The sequence below is a fragment of the Jaculus jaculus genome, chromosome 18 (assembly GCF_020740685.1).
Source record: "Jaculus jaculus isolate mJacJac1 chromosome 18, mJacJac1.mat.Y.cur, whole genome shotgun sequence".
Classification (NCBI taxonomy): Eukaryota; Metazoa; Chordata; class Mammalia; order Rodentia; family Dipodidae; genus Jaculus; species Jaculus jaculus.
In genome coordinates, this window is record NC_059119.1 from 51,622,609 (window position 1) to 51,635,761 (window position 13,153).

Here is a 13,153-nt window from a genome sequence, read left to right on the forward strand (position 1 = left end):
AACCCTGTCAGTCTTGGAAAAACCAGAATGGTGGACCCCATTAACTGGGATGGGTGTATCCAGAACGTGCTGGACCCTATGCTGAGAATCCATGGAAGAGATTTTCTTGTGAGGGGCAATGGATAGAAATTAAATGGCTGAAAACCACATGGAGAGTGTTGTCATGCAGCTACACGCAGACCAATGTCCAAGGGCAAAGGGAGAGCTACACGATTCCCGTATTCTGAAGCCTATGCCAATTGGCACCTTGGCATCCCAGGGTTACTGTGCCAAAGTGCTGCAAAGCTCTGTCTGCAGTTTGGTCTTTGCTACAACAGGATATAGTTAGCACACAAGGCAAAAAACTGAGACAATTATTTGAGGGCACAACTGGAGTTTTACTGAAATCCTTTGTCCCACTTCAAGATTTTCTTTCTTTCTTTCTTCCTTCCTTCCTTCCTTTTTTTTTTTTGGTTTCTTGAGGTAGGGTTTTTCTCTAGTCCAGGCTGACCTGGAATTCACTATGTAGTCTCAGGGTGGCCTCGAACTCTCGGCAATCCTCCTACCTCTGCTTCCTGAGTGCTGGGATTAAAGACATACCGCCTCCACGCCCAGCTAAGATTTTCATTTTATCAACAAGCAAGTCGGAGCCTGAATGCTTTACAAATGTGTCCTTCTAAAACCCAGAGCTTTCCCTCACTTCCTGCTACAGGAATAGCAAACACCCTTGGCTTCTGTCATTTTGAATCATTGTTTTCCCTTCAAATGACAGTCAAGTGATTGACTCCACTGTAGAGTTTCTAATTACAATAGACACAACTGTAGCTTCATGATTTTTTTTTGTATGAAGTAATGCAAGATGCTCATTTTAAACTATTTTATATTCATGGAAGCTTGGGTTTTGTGTCTAAATAATGAGAAGTTGAAAATTTGATAGAGTGATTTTCTTAGGAACATGAAACATTTCATGTAGCTTGCTGACATGTCTTTGGAATGTCCCTGAGGGGACAGAGGAGGTGCTGTGGTGGCTGACGTAATGACCAGGATAGACATGAAGTACTGACATGGTCACTGTTAGCATCAGGTCTATTAGTGGTTTTCCAAATGTTCCATAAATCCCCAGGATTCTTAAAAATCACTCAGGCTCTGGTAAGAGGAAAGAAGGTGATAAATGAGGGCTCTGAGTTCCTCATGCTAAGAAGGTTCAATTTCATGCTTTAAGTGAAAGGAAGGTTGTAATTTTTTAAAAGATTTATTTTATTAATTTATTAGAGACAGAGAGAAGGAAAGAGAGAGAGAGAGAGAGAGGGAGAGAATGGGCATGCCAGGGCCTCCAGCCATCACAAACAAACTCCAGACACATGAGCCACCTTGTGCATCTGGTTTATGTGGGACCTGGAGAATCAAACCTGGGTCCTCAGACTTTACAGGTCAGTGCCTTAACCACTAAGCCATCTCTCCATCCTGGAAGGTTCTAATTTTGAACAACCTTGAATTTAGATCCCCTTATGAACCTGTAAGTAGCCTTTTTCTCCCCCTCTCCTTCCTCTCCCCCCTCCCCCCAACTCTCCACTTTGTTCACTATTATAATTACAGAGGAAGCTGGGCATGGTGGCGCACACCTTTCATCCCAGCATGCGGGAGGCAGAGGCAGGAGGGAGGATGGCTGTGAGTTCAAGTCCACCCTGAGACTACATAGTGAATTCCATGTCAGCCTGGGCTAGAGTGAGACCCTCCCTGGCAAACAAAAACAAAACCAAAAACAAACAAAACCCAAATAATTCCAGAGGAAGAGGAGAGAAAAGAATGGACTAATGTTCTAGCCAAGGAGAAACAGGAAGAATTCTGCCCCTCCAACTGTGGAACTGTGGGAAAAAGGCAGAGAGGCACAAATGTTCTAGCTGGCCAATGCCCAGACACAGGAGTGGGCTAGTAGGTCCAGGGAAGCTTTTGTGTCTTTTTCTATATGAAGTCCTGGGAGACTAGCCTGCCGTGCCTATAGCAAGACACACTGGCTGTATATATGTTTAGGCCGAGTGAGGGTGTGGCCTTGACTCCCTCCTTGTGCGGAAAGGACCTTTCACTATGGAGACTGTGGCTGAGAAACACGGTGGAGGGTTAACTCCCCTGGGACTGTTGGGGAAGGGCAGCAGCTGGGTAGCTGAGGCACATTGGGATCAAGACTGAAAGGGAAGGAAGGGGATAGTTGGAGTCTTCCTTCCCGTTGCTGGGACAAAAACACCTGACCAAAAGCAGCTGATGGGAAGAAAGAGCGTTTATTTTGGTTGACAGTCTTGCGGCGAAGCCGCATCTCGGCAAGGAAAGGATGGTGGCGCAGAGGCTGGATGTCATGATTTGCACAGCATGTGGAAAACAGTACTGAGAGGAGGGTTGGCTGTAACACCCCTAGGCGCCCCTCCCCAGCCAGCAGCAAGCCTTCCAGAGTGCCACCAGCTGGGGACCAAGTATTCAACATGCCCAAGTTGATGGGGAACAGTCTGATTAAAACCGCCACATTCAATCTCTGGCACCCATAGACTCAACCATCTCCTGATGGAAAATGCATTTAGTCTAAGTCTGAAAGTCCCCATGGTTTTTAATCAAGCCCAGTAGTGATCAGAAGTCCAAAATGTCATCTGAAATAATATCTTGACCCTGAGCTTGTAAATATCAAAATATAAGTTCTATTCCCATTATGGAGCAGAGTAAACACACCCACTGCCCCCCCAAAAAAATATGGAATTCATGTAATCCCACTGACCCCCAACGGAATGGGGTCAGGGTCAAGGGAAAAGAAGGTACCAACTCATGATGTATCCATACAAAAATATGTTGTTAATAATAATACCAATAATAAAAGATTAAAAAATAAATAAAATAAGACAAAAATAAGATTGAATCTGTAGACTTATTGTCATGTATTTTGTATTTACCTATTTCTTTCCTCGTCTACTCAGTGAAGTTCTCAAGTTCTCTAGCGAGTCCTGGAGTTCTGGGGGAAGATAGAAATAAATTGTGTCTGGAATGTGATTGGTGAACTATTGAACACTGTGTGCATCAGATTTAGACTGTGTCATGTTCTTTTCTTTTTTCTCTTTTAACTTTTTTATTGACAACGCTTATATGTGTATATAATATATGTTGATCATAATTCCCTCCCATCACTCTCTCTTGTTCCTCCTCACCTATGTCCCTTCCATTTAACCCCTTCCTTCCTCCATCACTTACTTTTATTTATTTATTATTATTTTTTTTAATATTTTTTGTTCATTTTTTATTTATTTATTTGAGAGCGACAGAGAGAAAGACAGATAGAGGGAGAGAGAGAGAATGGGCGCGCCAGGGCTTCCAGCCTCTGCAAACGAACTCCAGACGCGTGCGCCCCCTTGTGCATCTGGCTAACGTGGGACCTGGGGAACCGAGCCACGAACCGGGGTCCTTAGGCTTCACAGGCAAGCGCTTAACCGCTAAGCCACCTCTCCAGCCCTTATTTATTTATTTTTAAATCCTAAAGGCCTCAGGCAGTCTTGGAGATGGGATGTGAATCAGCCTAATCCCACCCACTTTGAGGCTCTTACAAGCTTTCTGCCCCTTCTACAATGTTCCCTGAGCCTTGGTAGGTATGTAAAAAAAAAAAAAAAATCTAATTTTGTGTTGAGTTCTCTGTAGCCTCTAGATCTGTGTTGAGAGTTGAGGGACCACAGTATCTTCCGCCGTGTCTCTGGAAGTGGTCTTCAGGCTGGCAGTGACAGCGACATTCATGTCACTACTTGCTCTGTATGGCTTCTGGGTTTCTGAGGATGTGGTAGAGGTGAACCGTCTCGTGGTAAGCAGCTGGCTATCAATTTTTCGTTGTACTGGTGCATCCTGGGTCTCCCAGTATTCCCCGCCATCTGATCAATGAAACAGGTTCTCCATCCAAAAGTGAGAGCAGCTTGGGTTAAAGAAGATGAGCATATTTATTTGAGAGAACGTATGGATGTGCATGCCCACTTATTCTCAGCCAAAGAGCAGTGGGAGATCTGTTCTCTGGAACCTTTTGGTTTCCTTTTTTATTTTTTTCTTTTGAAGGTAGGGTCTCACTCTAGCCCAGGCTGACCTGGAATTCACTATGGAGTCTCAGGGTGGCCTCGAACTCATGGTGATCCTCCTACCTCTGCCTCCGGGGTGCTGGGATTAAAGATGTGCTCCACCACGCCTGGTGCCTATTGGTTTCCTATCCCTGGCAATCTGGTGTGGTTCCTACTAACAGGTATGAGTTCTTCCCCACTGAGTGGGTCTCATGTTAAATCAGAGAACAGTTGGTTACCTGTAAAGGCTGTGTGCAACTATTCCAGGTGTGTGCTTCTTGCTAAGCTGGTTGATTTTGTTGCTTGCAGAACATTCTGCTTATTCTTTCAAAAATATTTTATTTCCTTATTTATTTGAGAGAGAGAGAGAGACAGACACACAGAGAGAGAGGGGAAATTTCTGAGAAAAAGTAAACCATGATAAAAGGAAAAACTGTCATAATGTCTCAGGGAGGGGCACCAGATTCCCAGAATTTCTTCTCGGTCAATCTGAGACTTGACAGAGTGTTGTCTACCTTGAACTTTGAAGAGGTAGTAGATACCTGCACCTTTAAACTAGTTCAGAATATTTTTTGAAAACTTTGAGAAATTATTGTCAACACTGGTACTTGTTGGATTGAGTAATCACCCAGTATGCACTGGAACTTTCTCTGGTGTCTGTTTAATTAACAAAGTTTGTTTCAAAGCTGTACTTTGTGTTCTTTCAGGCGTGCACAGAATTTTCTAATAAAATTTATGAAAAAAAAAGGAAAGACTGGGGTGGTGAGCATTTAAAGAACTTCAGGGAATAAGTCAGAATTGAAAGTTCCCAACAATGTAATCATTATCGCATGCATATTGTGTTCAAAACCTCGGTCCTCCTGGGAACAGGCCGGCTTCACAGAGGGCCTTGTTAATTAAAGGGAAAACCAATCTGCTGCAGGAATAATTTTCTTCTCCTTGGGCTAACCTTTAGAGACTCATTCAACTTTCTGGGCCTCAGTTTCCTTGGATCAAAAATTAAAGGTTGTCTCTCTTTAGAATTGTCTTGGCTATATCCATAACTAAAGTCCATCTATCTAGACCCATTCCGGCTGGTACGGGAAGCTTTGTAGTTGAGAAGTTAAACAAAACTTATTTATGTGAGGAATATTTGTAGACCTTCCCTATAGGAAGGCCACTGAGTTTATAGTAAAGTCTGTTTTTATGAAGTCTATAGAGTGGGTGAGCAGAGAAAATGAGGGCAGGGAGAGCATTGGTTAATGTTTGTAAAGGGTCACATAATAAAGCCTGTCACAATTGCGCATTTCTGTCTTGCAGTGGAAAGGAGCCACAGATGTGATGAAAAGGAATGATGTGCAAACATCTGACTCACGAAAGGAGGCAGTGGAGCTGACTTGGCGCCTGAGCTACGGTTTACAGATCTCTAATGAGGAAAGAGAAGGCATTCAATAAACACGCAGATGAGTAGATACATGATATTTAATTATCTAAATGAAATCGGCAATTTTACTAAGATGTAAGATGAATGCATCGTGTAACATTCACCAACAGCTAAACTACTTTTGACCAAAGCAGCCCTACATTTTACGAGCTTAAGGAGGAGCTGAGTGTTTCCTGTGCTATGGGATCTAAATGCACCATCATCTTAAGGAAATACTGGACTTCAGTAAGAAATGAAATACTGACCAGGAACACCGTAAGTGTCAACACAGGTCACCCTGATGGAGTGAAGGTTGTGCCATGCAAGAATTGAGGAGACCATATCAGAACCAGCTTGAGAAGGTCGACAGCGTGACCTGCCGCAGCCGGGAGAAAGAGGGAGAGGAGTTTGTGTGTGTTTGTGCAAGCACACTTGTGTTGGTGTATGGATGGATGTCAGGGGACAGCCCGGGTGTCAGCCTTCATCCCCCACTTCCTTTGAGGCAGAGTCTCTTGTTCCTCACCTCTGCACACACTAGGCTACCTGGGCTTGCGAGCTTTGTGGATTCTCCTGTGCCTGCCTCTCATCTTGTAGGAGTACAGGGATCACAGACTTGTGTCGTGGCATCTGGCTTCATGGGGGCTCTGGAGCTCTGCACTTAGGTTGCCATACTTGGCCAGCAAGTGCCTGTATCCACTGAGGCATTTCCCCCTGGCCCAGAAGTGGTCATTTTGAAATTACTATTTATTTCATTTTATTTAAAAAATTGCTTTTGTTCATTCTTATTTATTTATTTGAGAGTGACAGAGAGAGAGAGAGGGAGAGAGAGAGAGAGAGAGAGAGAGAGAGAGAGAGAGAGAGAGAGAATGGGTGTGCCAGGGCCTCCAGCCTCTGCAAACGAACTCCAGACGCGTGCGCCCCCTTGTGCATCTGGCTAACGTGGGACCTGGGGAACCGAGCCTCGAACCGGGGTCCTTAGGCTTCACAGGCAAGTGCTTAACCGCTAAGCCATCTCTTCAGCCCTGAAATTACTCTTGCAGTGTGTGATGGCTGGGTTGTAGCTTAGTGGCAGAGCAACTGGATAGCACAAGGCCCTGAACTCTAGCTTCAGCACTGAAAATAAAAACGACCGGCAACTACATTAGCTTAATTTGTGAAGGTTTTTCTATAGTTGAAAAACAAACCAGGACTAACACATTAGATTTAGTAGTTTAAAATGGCATTCAGGGAAAAAAAAAAAAATCTAAACTCATGTCTTGTTTGATACCAATGTAGAGATCAAAGGCTCATCTGCTATGTGGCGCCAGGCTGCTTAAAAATGGCAGTAATTTAACCATATTGCTTTGCACAGAGTATATTTACAGACCTGTCTGGGAGACTTACAGGTATCTAAGGAAACAATTCAGCTATCCAGGGGGCAATTTTGCTGCTCTTTAGCTGTAATGGTGACATTGTCTTACTCTACAGCCAATTTTGGTTCTTTACTTTTGTGACAAACAGTCCAAGGCTGGGTCCTTAACCCAGCCTCCCTCTTTGACCTTCCCCACATACCTGCTGCATGTGGGCCATTGGGCTGATGAATTTTAAAAAAAGTCAAGAACTGGGCTGGAGAGATGGTTTAGCTGTTAAGGCACTTGCCTGTGAAACCTAAGGACTCAGGTGCTACTCTCCAGATCCCACGTTAGCCAGACACACAAAGGTGAGGCAAGCGCGAGGAAATGAGCAGCAGGATTTTCTGATGCACGTGAGAGTACACGTCTGGACTCCATCACTATGTATAAGCCCAGGCCATACACATCCAGTGTCCTTCCCTTCTTCTGTTTTAGTAGCCTGCCGCAATCACTCAAGGATACTGAATAGCTTAATTAAGAATCCTTAGGGGAGGGCCGGAGGGATGGCTTAGCCATTAAGGGGCTTGCCTGTGAAGCCAAAGGACCCGGGTTCGATTCCCCAGGGCCCACATAAGCCAGATACACAAGGTGGTTCACGTGTCTGGAGTTTGTTTGCAGTAGCTGGGAGCCCGGTGGCATTTATACTCTCTATAATTCTCTGTCTCAAATGAAAATAAAAAAAAAATTAAAAAAGAATCCTTAGGGGAAAAGAACTGAATATGTATTGGCTACTAAGGAGGTACCCTATATATGTTATCTCACCCTTGATGGTACTTTATCAGGTAGGAATTACTCTATCATGTATCTGAGGAGAAAAAATAATCAAAGCCCACGGAGGCTAAATAGGTTAAACACTTTGAACCAAGTCATACAATGGGTAAGTCACAGAGCAAGGACTTAACTGCAGTTCTGACCCCCAAAGGTTCTTTTTACTATACACTGCTTTAAAGGATTTTAATGAAAAATAGCCAAGCTATTTTGCTAGCAACTCAAAGAGAGAAACAGAACTGTGTCCCTGTACAAAACTTCCAGTTTTTAGGCAGGAAAAGTAAGGAGGGCTCCATGCAGTGGTTCTTAACCGTGGGGGCACATTGGACTCACTTGGCAAGCTGGACAGAAGCTGCTGGTACTGGATGGCATGCCCAGTGATTTGGGTTGAATTTTCCTGGACTGCAGCTTGAGCATGGGGATGTTTTTTTACATCTCCCTGGCTGACACTGGTGTGCCTTCAACCCTGGTGGAGAATAACTGGCCTAAAGAGATTAGGCGATGATATTGAAAATCTAAAATAGGGTTAGTCATGAGCCCTAAGGGTGTAATGTCTGCTGTTGTCTGGGTAAATGTATATACTATGCTCATCAAACTGCCCAGTAAGCACTTCTCTTAATGTTCATACCCTTATATTAATGCTACTCTCACTTTTGGTTAGAGAACCTTCTCTTTTCAGATGGCAGTGGCCTTGGGATGACTCAGAAGGCATCATGGTGCTGGGAAGAAGTGACAGGAGTGCTCAATACTGCAATATCTCTATCACACCTTCCATGGCTCATTGTGGAAGAGGTGGCAGAAAGAATGTAAGAGCCAAAGGAAGGGTAGGACTCCTTACAACGTGCTCCTTCAAACACAAAATGGCCTGGATATCCATGACCTCAAAGTGCCTGACACTACCTACACAAGACCATCATAATAGGAGGGAAAGATCATGACATCAAAATCAAAGAGAGACTGATTGAGAGAGGGAGGGGATATAACGGACAATGGACTTTCAAAGGGGAAAGTTGGGGGAGAGAGGGCATTCGCATGGGATATTGTTTACAATCATGGAAGTTGTTAATAAAAAATAATAAAACTTTTTTTTAAAAAAAAAAAGAGATTAGGCGATGCTGGGATAAGGACAGGCGTCTTTTTCCAGGTTCAGCTGGACGTTGTACTTGGGAGACTTAACAAATACAGTCATTTCTGAGATCGAAAACAGATGATCTCTAGGGTTCCTGGTTACGGCAGCTTTTGGTGCTCATCATAGTGAATATGCCGGTGCTGGTTTGATTCCTGTCTACATTATATCTCCTAGGGAACTGGATCCAGGGATTGAGAAATATTTTACTTGTTTTTAGTATTTTTGAGACAGCATCTCATGTGTTCCAGGTAGGCCTTGAATTTTCCATGCCTACGACGCTGAGAATGACGTTGAGTTTCTCACCCTCCTGCGTCTATCACCTGAGTGCTGGCGTCACAATCAGGACTGGTTTGTGCGGTGCTAGGGATCAGATGCAGGGCTTTAACCCAGGGCTTCCCTCACATTAGACAAGTACTTACCAGTGGAGACTCGTCTTTGTGTGTGCTCATGATTTATGTATGTTCATATATGTGAGTGTGTGTGTGTGTGTGTGTGTGTGTGTGATAGCATGCATATAGAGGTCAAAGGATAACTTTGCGAGTTGGTCCCCATCTTCCACTTTGTTTGATGTAGGCCTGTCCTCATCCACAGCTACAGTTGCCAGGCTAGCTAACCTCGAGCTTCTGGAGAATTCTCTGATCTCCCCTGCCCTTCGTGCCCTAGGCGCGCTGATATTTCACGTGCCCACCCCTTCTGGCTTTTGTGTGGGCTCTGGGCATCCAAACCCACTCATGCTCGTATAGTAGCTGGTTTATCTACTGAACTTTTTTCTTTTCTTTTAGTTTTTTGAGGTAGGGTCTCACGCTCGACCTGGAATTCACTATGCAGTCTCAGGGTGGCCTCGAACTCACAGCGATCCTCCTACCTCTGCCTCCCGAGTACTGGGATTAAAGGTGTGCGCCACCACGCCCGGCTTACTGAACTTTTTTTTATTTGCATGCGTGTGTGTGTGTGTGTGTGTGTGTGTGTGCCACAGGTTGACATCTGATGTCTTCTTCAATTGCTTTATGCCTTAATTGTAGAAACAAATAAGTAAATACTTATGTAGTGTGTGTATGTGCGTGCTTGCCTGGCTTTCACGTGGGGCCTGGGGATCCAAACGTAGCTATTTAGCATTCATTTGCTTGGCAAGGGTTTTTGCCACTGAGCCATCTCCCCAGCCCCTGTACCATCTTATTTGAGAACCTGGAGCTCAACAGTTTTAGGTAGACTAGCTAGCAAGCAAGCCTGAGGGATCCTTCGGGGTGGGGGGGGGGTGGTGTCTGCTCCTGAAACTAGAATTTGTTTAAGAAAGAAAGTTATGTTTCTTCAATAAAGATGGTGGGACTCATGTTTTCAGAAAAGCCAAGAGAAAGTGACATCAACCTCAGAAGCTGCTCTTGGTGTTTAATTCTGAAAGAATTCCCGACTTGATGGGATGTTAAGTGTGGATAGAATGTCAGGGCAAGGGCCTAGAAAACCATGGGGGAGCCCTCATCAGAATTCAGAGTGCATACGAAGGCTTTGATAACGTAGTTCTTGTCTGGGTCTTTTCTGTGAGCTCAGCTAGAAGACACGGCAGCTATGAAAGCAAGTTGCGCTTGGATTGTTGGCCCGGTTTTCCAATACGAGTGAGTTTTAGTTAAGGACCGCGCGGTGTGGCAATTTACAGCTTGTTATAGAGCATATGTGCACATGTTCTGTAGAGGAATGATTGTAGGGCACCTCCGCTCTGCACCCTTCCAAGTGAAAATGGCATCTACAAGGCGATTTAGTCTATTTCCCTAGACTTTCAATCCGGACTGACGTGTGACTTACTTCAGCTAATAGAATGTGGTGGCAATGATGTGTCAGTTCTGACCCAAGGGCACAGGAGGATTTCCATTCGCCCCGCCCCCTCCCTGCCTCTCTTAGGAGCCCTGTTCTGCACCGGGGACAGGGGCAGCCTTGCTTCAGGATCTTAGAAGCCACATGAGACCTGGAGCCAGTCACTCCGGGGAGGTCATTGTACATCAGCCAACACAGGGGGCCAAGTTCATGTAAACGCTGTAAATTGTGCTTCTTGTAACAACACTGAGGATGATGATGAGAATTGCTGAAGGTTTCATGGCTGGGAGGAGTCAGGGCCTTGAATTTTTAGATCTTTGAATTTCTTTTTCAGCAGACTTCCTAGTTTCCAATTTGAAAGACTCATTGCTTTTCTTCCTCTTCTATTTCCTTCACATCTCTATATCATTTGCCTTCATCCCCTGTGATATGTTCTAAGGGTTTATTTTCAGCTTCCAAACTGCCATCAGATTGTCATAGTTTTCTAAACCGTTTTTATTTTATTTTTTTAGGTGAAAGTGGACTGAAGTTTTCTTCCTATGGTAACAAGCACTTTTCTGACTCAAGGTTTGTCAGGAAGGAAGCATGTTGGTTCATATAAGAATGTAACAGTGGGTCTCAAAACGGAGGTAATACCGCTGCCCGGTCGCCCCCAGCCTGACTCCGGCTGTTGCCGCCCCACCGGGGTGAAGGGGCCATGATCCAAAAGAACCAGAGCAGTTGAGGAAGCTGTTTATTGGTGGTCTGAGCTTGGAAACTACAGATGACAGTTTGAGAGAACATGTTGAGAAATGGGGCACACTCACAGATTATGTGGTCATGAGAGATCCCCAAACAAAGCGTTCCAGAGGCTTTGGCTTCGTGACTTACTCATGTGTTGAAGAGGTGGAGGCAGCAATGTGTGCTTGGCCACACAAGGTTGATGGGTGTAGAGTGGAACCAAAGAGAGCTGTTTCTAGAGAGGATTCTGTAAAACCTGGTGCCCATTTGACAGTGAAGAAGATTCAGAAGAGTATACTCTGAGAGACTACTTTGAAAAGTATGGCAAAATTGAAACCATAGAAGTGATGGAAGACAGGCAGAGTGCAAAAAAGAGATGATTTGCTTTTGTAACTTTTGAGGATCATGATACAGTTGATAAAATTGTTGTTCAGAAATATCACACTATTAATGGGCATAATTGTGAAGTGAAAAAGGCCCTTTCTAAGCAAGAGATGCAGTCGGCTGGGTCACAGAGAGGTCGTGGAGGTGGATCTGGCAACTTTATGGGTCGTGGTGGAAACTTTGGAGGTGGCGGAGGTGATTTTGGTCGTGGTGGAAACGTAGGTGGACGAGGTGGCTGTGGTGGTGGAGGTGGCGGCAGCAGAGGAGTTACGGTGGAGGTGATGGTGGTTATAATGGATTTGGAGGTGACGGGGGCAACTATGGTGGTGGTCCTGGTTATAGTAGTAGAGGAAGCTCTGGTGGTGGTGGTCCAGGATCTGGAAACCAAGGTGGTGGATATGGTGGTGGAGGAGGAGGATACGGTGGTTACAGTGAAGGAGGAAATGTGGTGGGAACTATGGTGGAGGTGGGAACTACAATGACTTCAGAAATTATAGTGGACAACAGCAGTCAATTATGGACCCATGAAGGGGAGCAGTTTTGGTGGAAGAAGCCCTGGCAGTCCCTATGGTGGCGGCTATGGATCTGGTGGTGGAAGTGGTGGATACGGTAGCAGAAGGTTTTAAAAACAGCAGAAAAGGGCTACAGTTCTTAGCAGGAGAGAGAGGGAGGAGTTGTCAGGAAAGGTGCAGGTTACTTTGAGACAGTCGTCCCAAATGCATTAGAGGAACTGTAAAAATCTGCCACAGAAGGAGCGATGATCTATAGTCAGAAAAGTTACTGCAGCTTAAACAGGAAACACTCTTGTTCAGGACTGTCATAGCCACAGTTTGCAAAAAGTGCAGCTATTGATAAAATGCAATGTAGTGTCAATTAGATGTACATTCCTGATGTCTTTAATCTGTTGTAGCTTTGTCTTTCTTTTTCTTTCATTACATCAGGTATATTGCCCTGTAAATTGTGGTAGTGGTACCAGGAATAAAAAATTAAGGAATTTTTGGGCTGGAGAGATGGCTTAGCAGTTAAGCACTTGCCTGTGAAGCCTAAGGACCCCGGTTCAAGGCTTGATTCCCCAGGACCCATGTTAGCCAGATGCACAAGGGGGCGCACACGTCTGGAGTTTGTCTGCAGTGGCTGGAGGCCCTGGCACGCCCATTCTCTCTCTCTATCTGCCTCTTTCTCTCTGTCTGTCGCTCTCAAATAAATAAATAAAAATAAACAAAAAAATTAAGGAATTTTTAAGTTTTCAATATTTGTGTAGTTCAGTTTTTCTACATTTTAGTACAGAAACTTAACAAAATGCAGTTTTGAAGGTGTTTCCTTGTGAGTTAATGAGTAAAGAAGATCATTGTTACTTACTATTTTGTATGAATTTTGCTAAAGTTAACTGTAAAGAAACACCTACTGACTTGCAGTTTAAGGGGAATTATTCTCCCTGCTTCCAAACCATGCTATGAATGGGCGCAGACATGTGGAGAGAGTAGATACCTGTATGTTTGCAATG

The 13,153-nt window shown here is 44.5% G+C and overlaps 1 pseudogene; it reads left to right on the forward strand.

Annotated features, from left to right (window-relative positions):
* The first annotated feature begins 11,084 nt into the window (after positions 1-11,084).
* LOC105944119 lies at positions 11,085-12,648 on the forward strand (annotated as a pseudogene).
* The last annotated feature ends 505 nt before the right edge of the window (positions 12,649-13,153 follow it).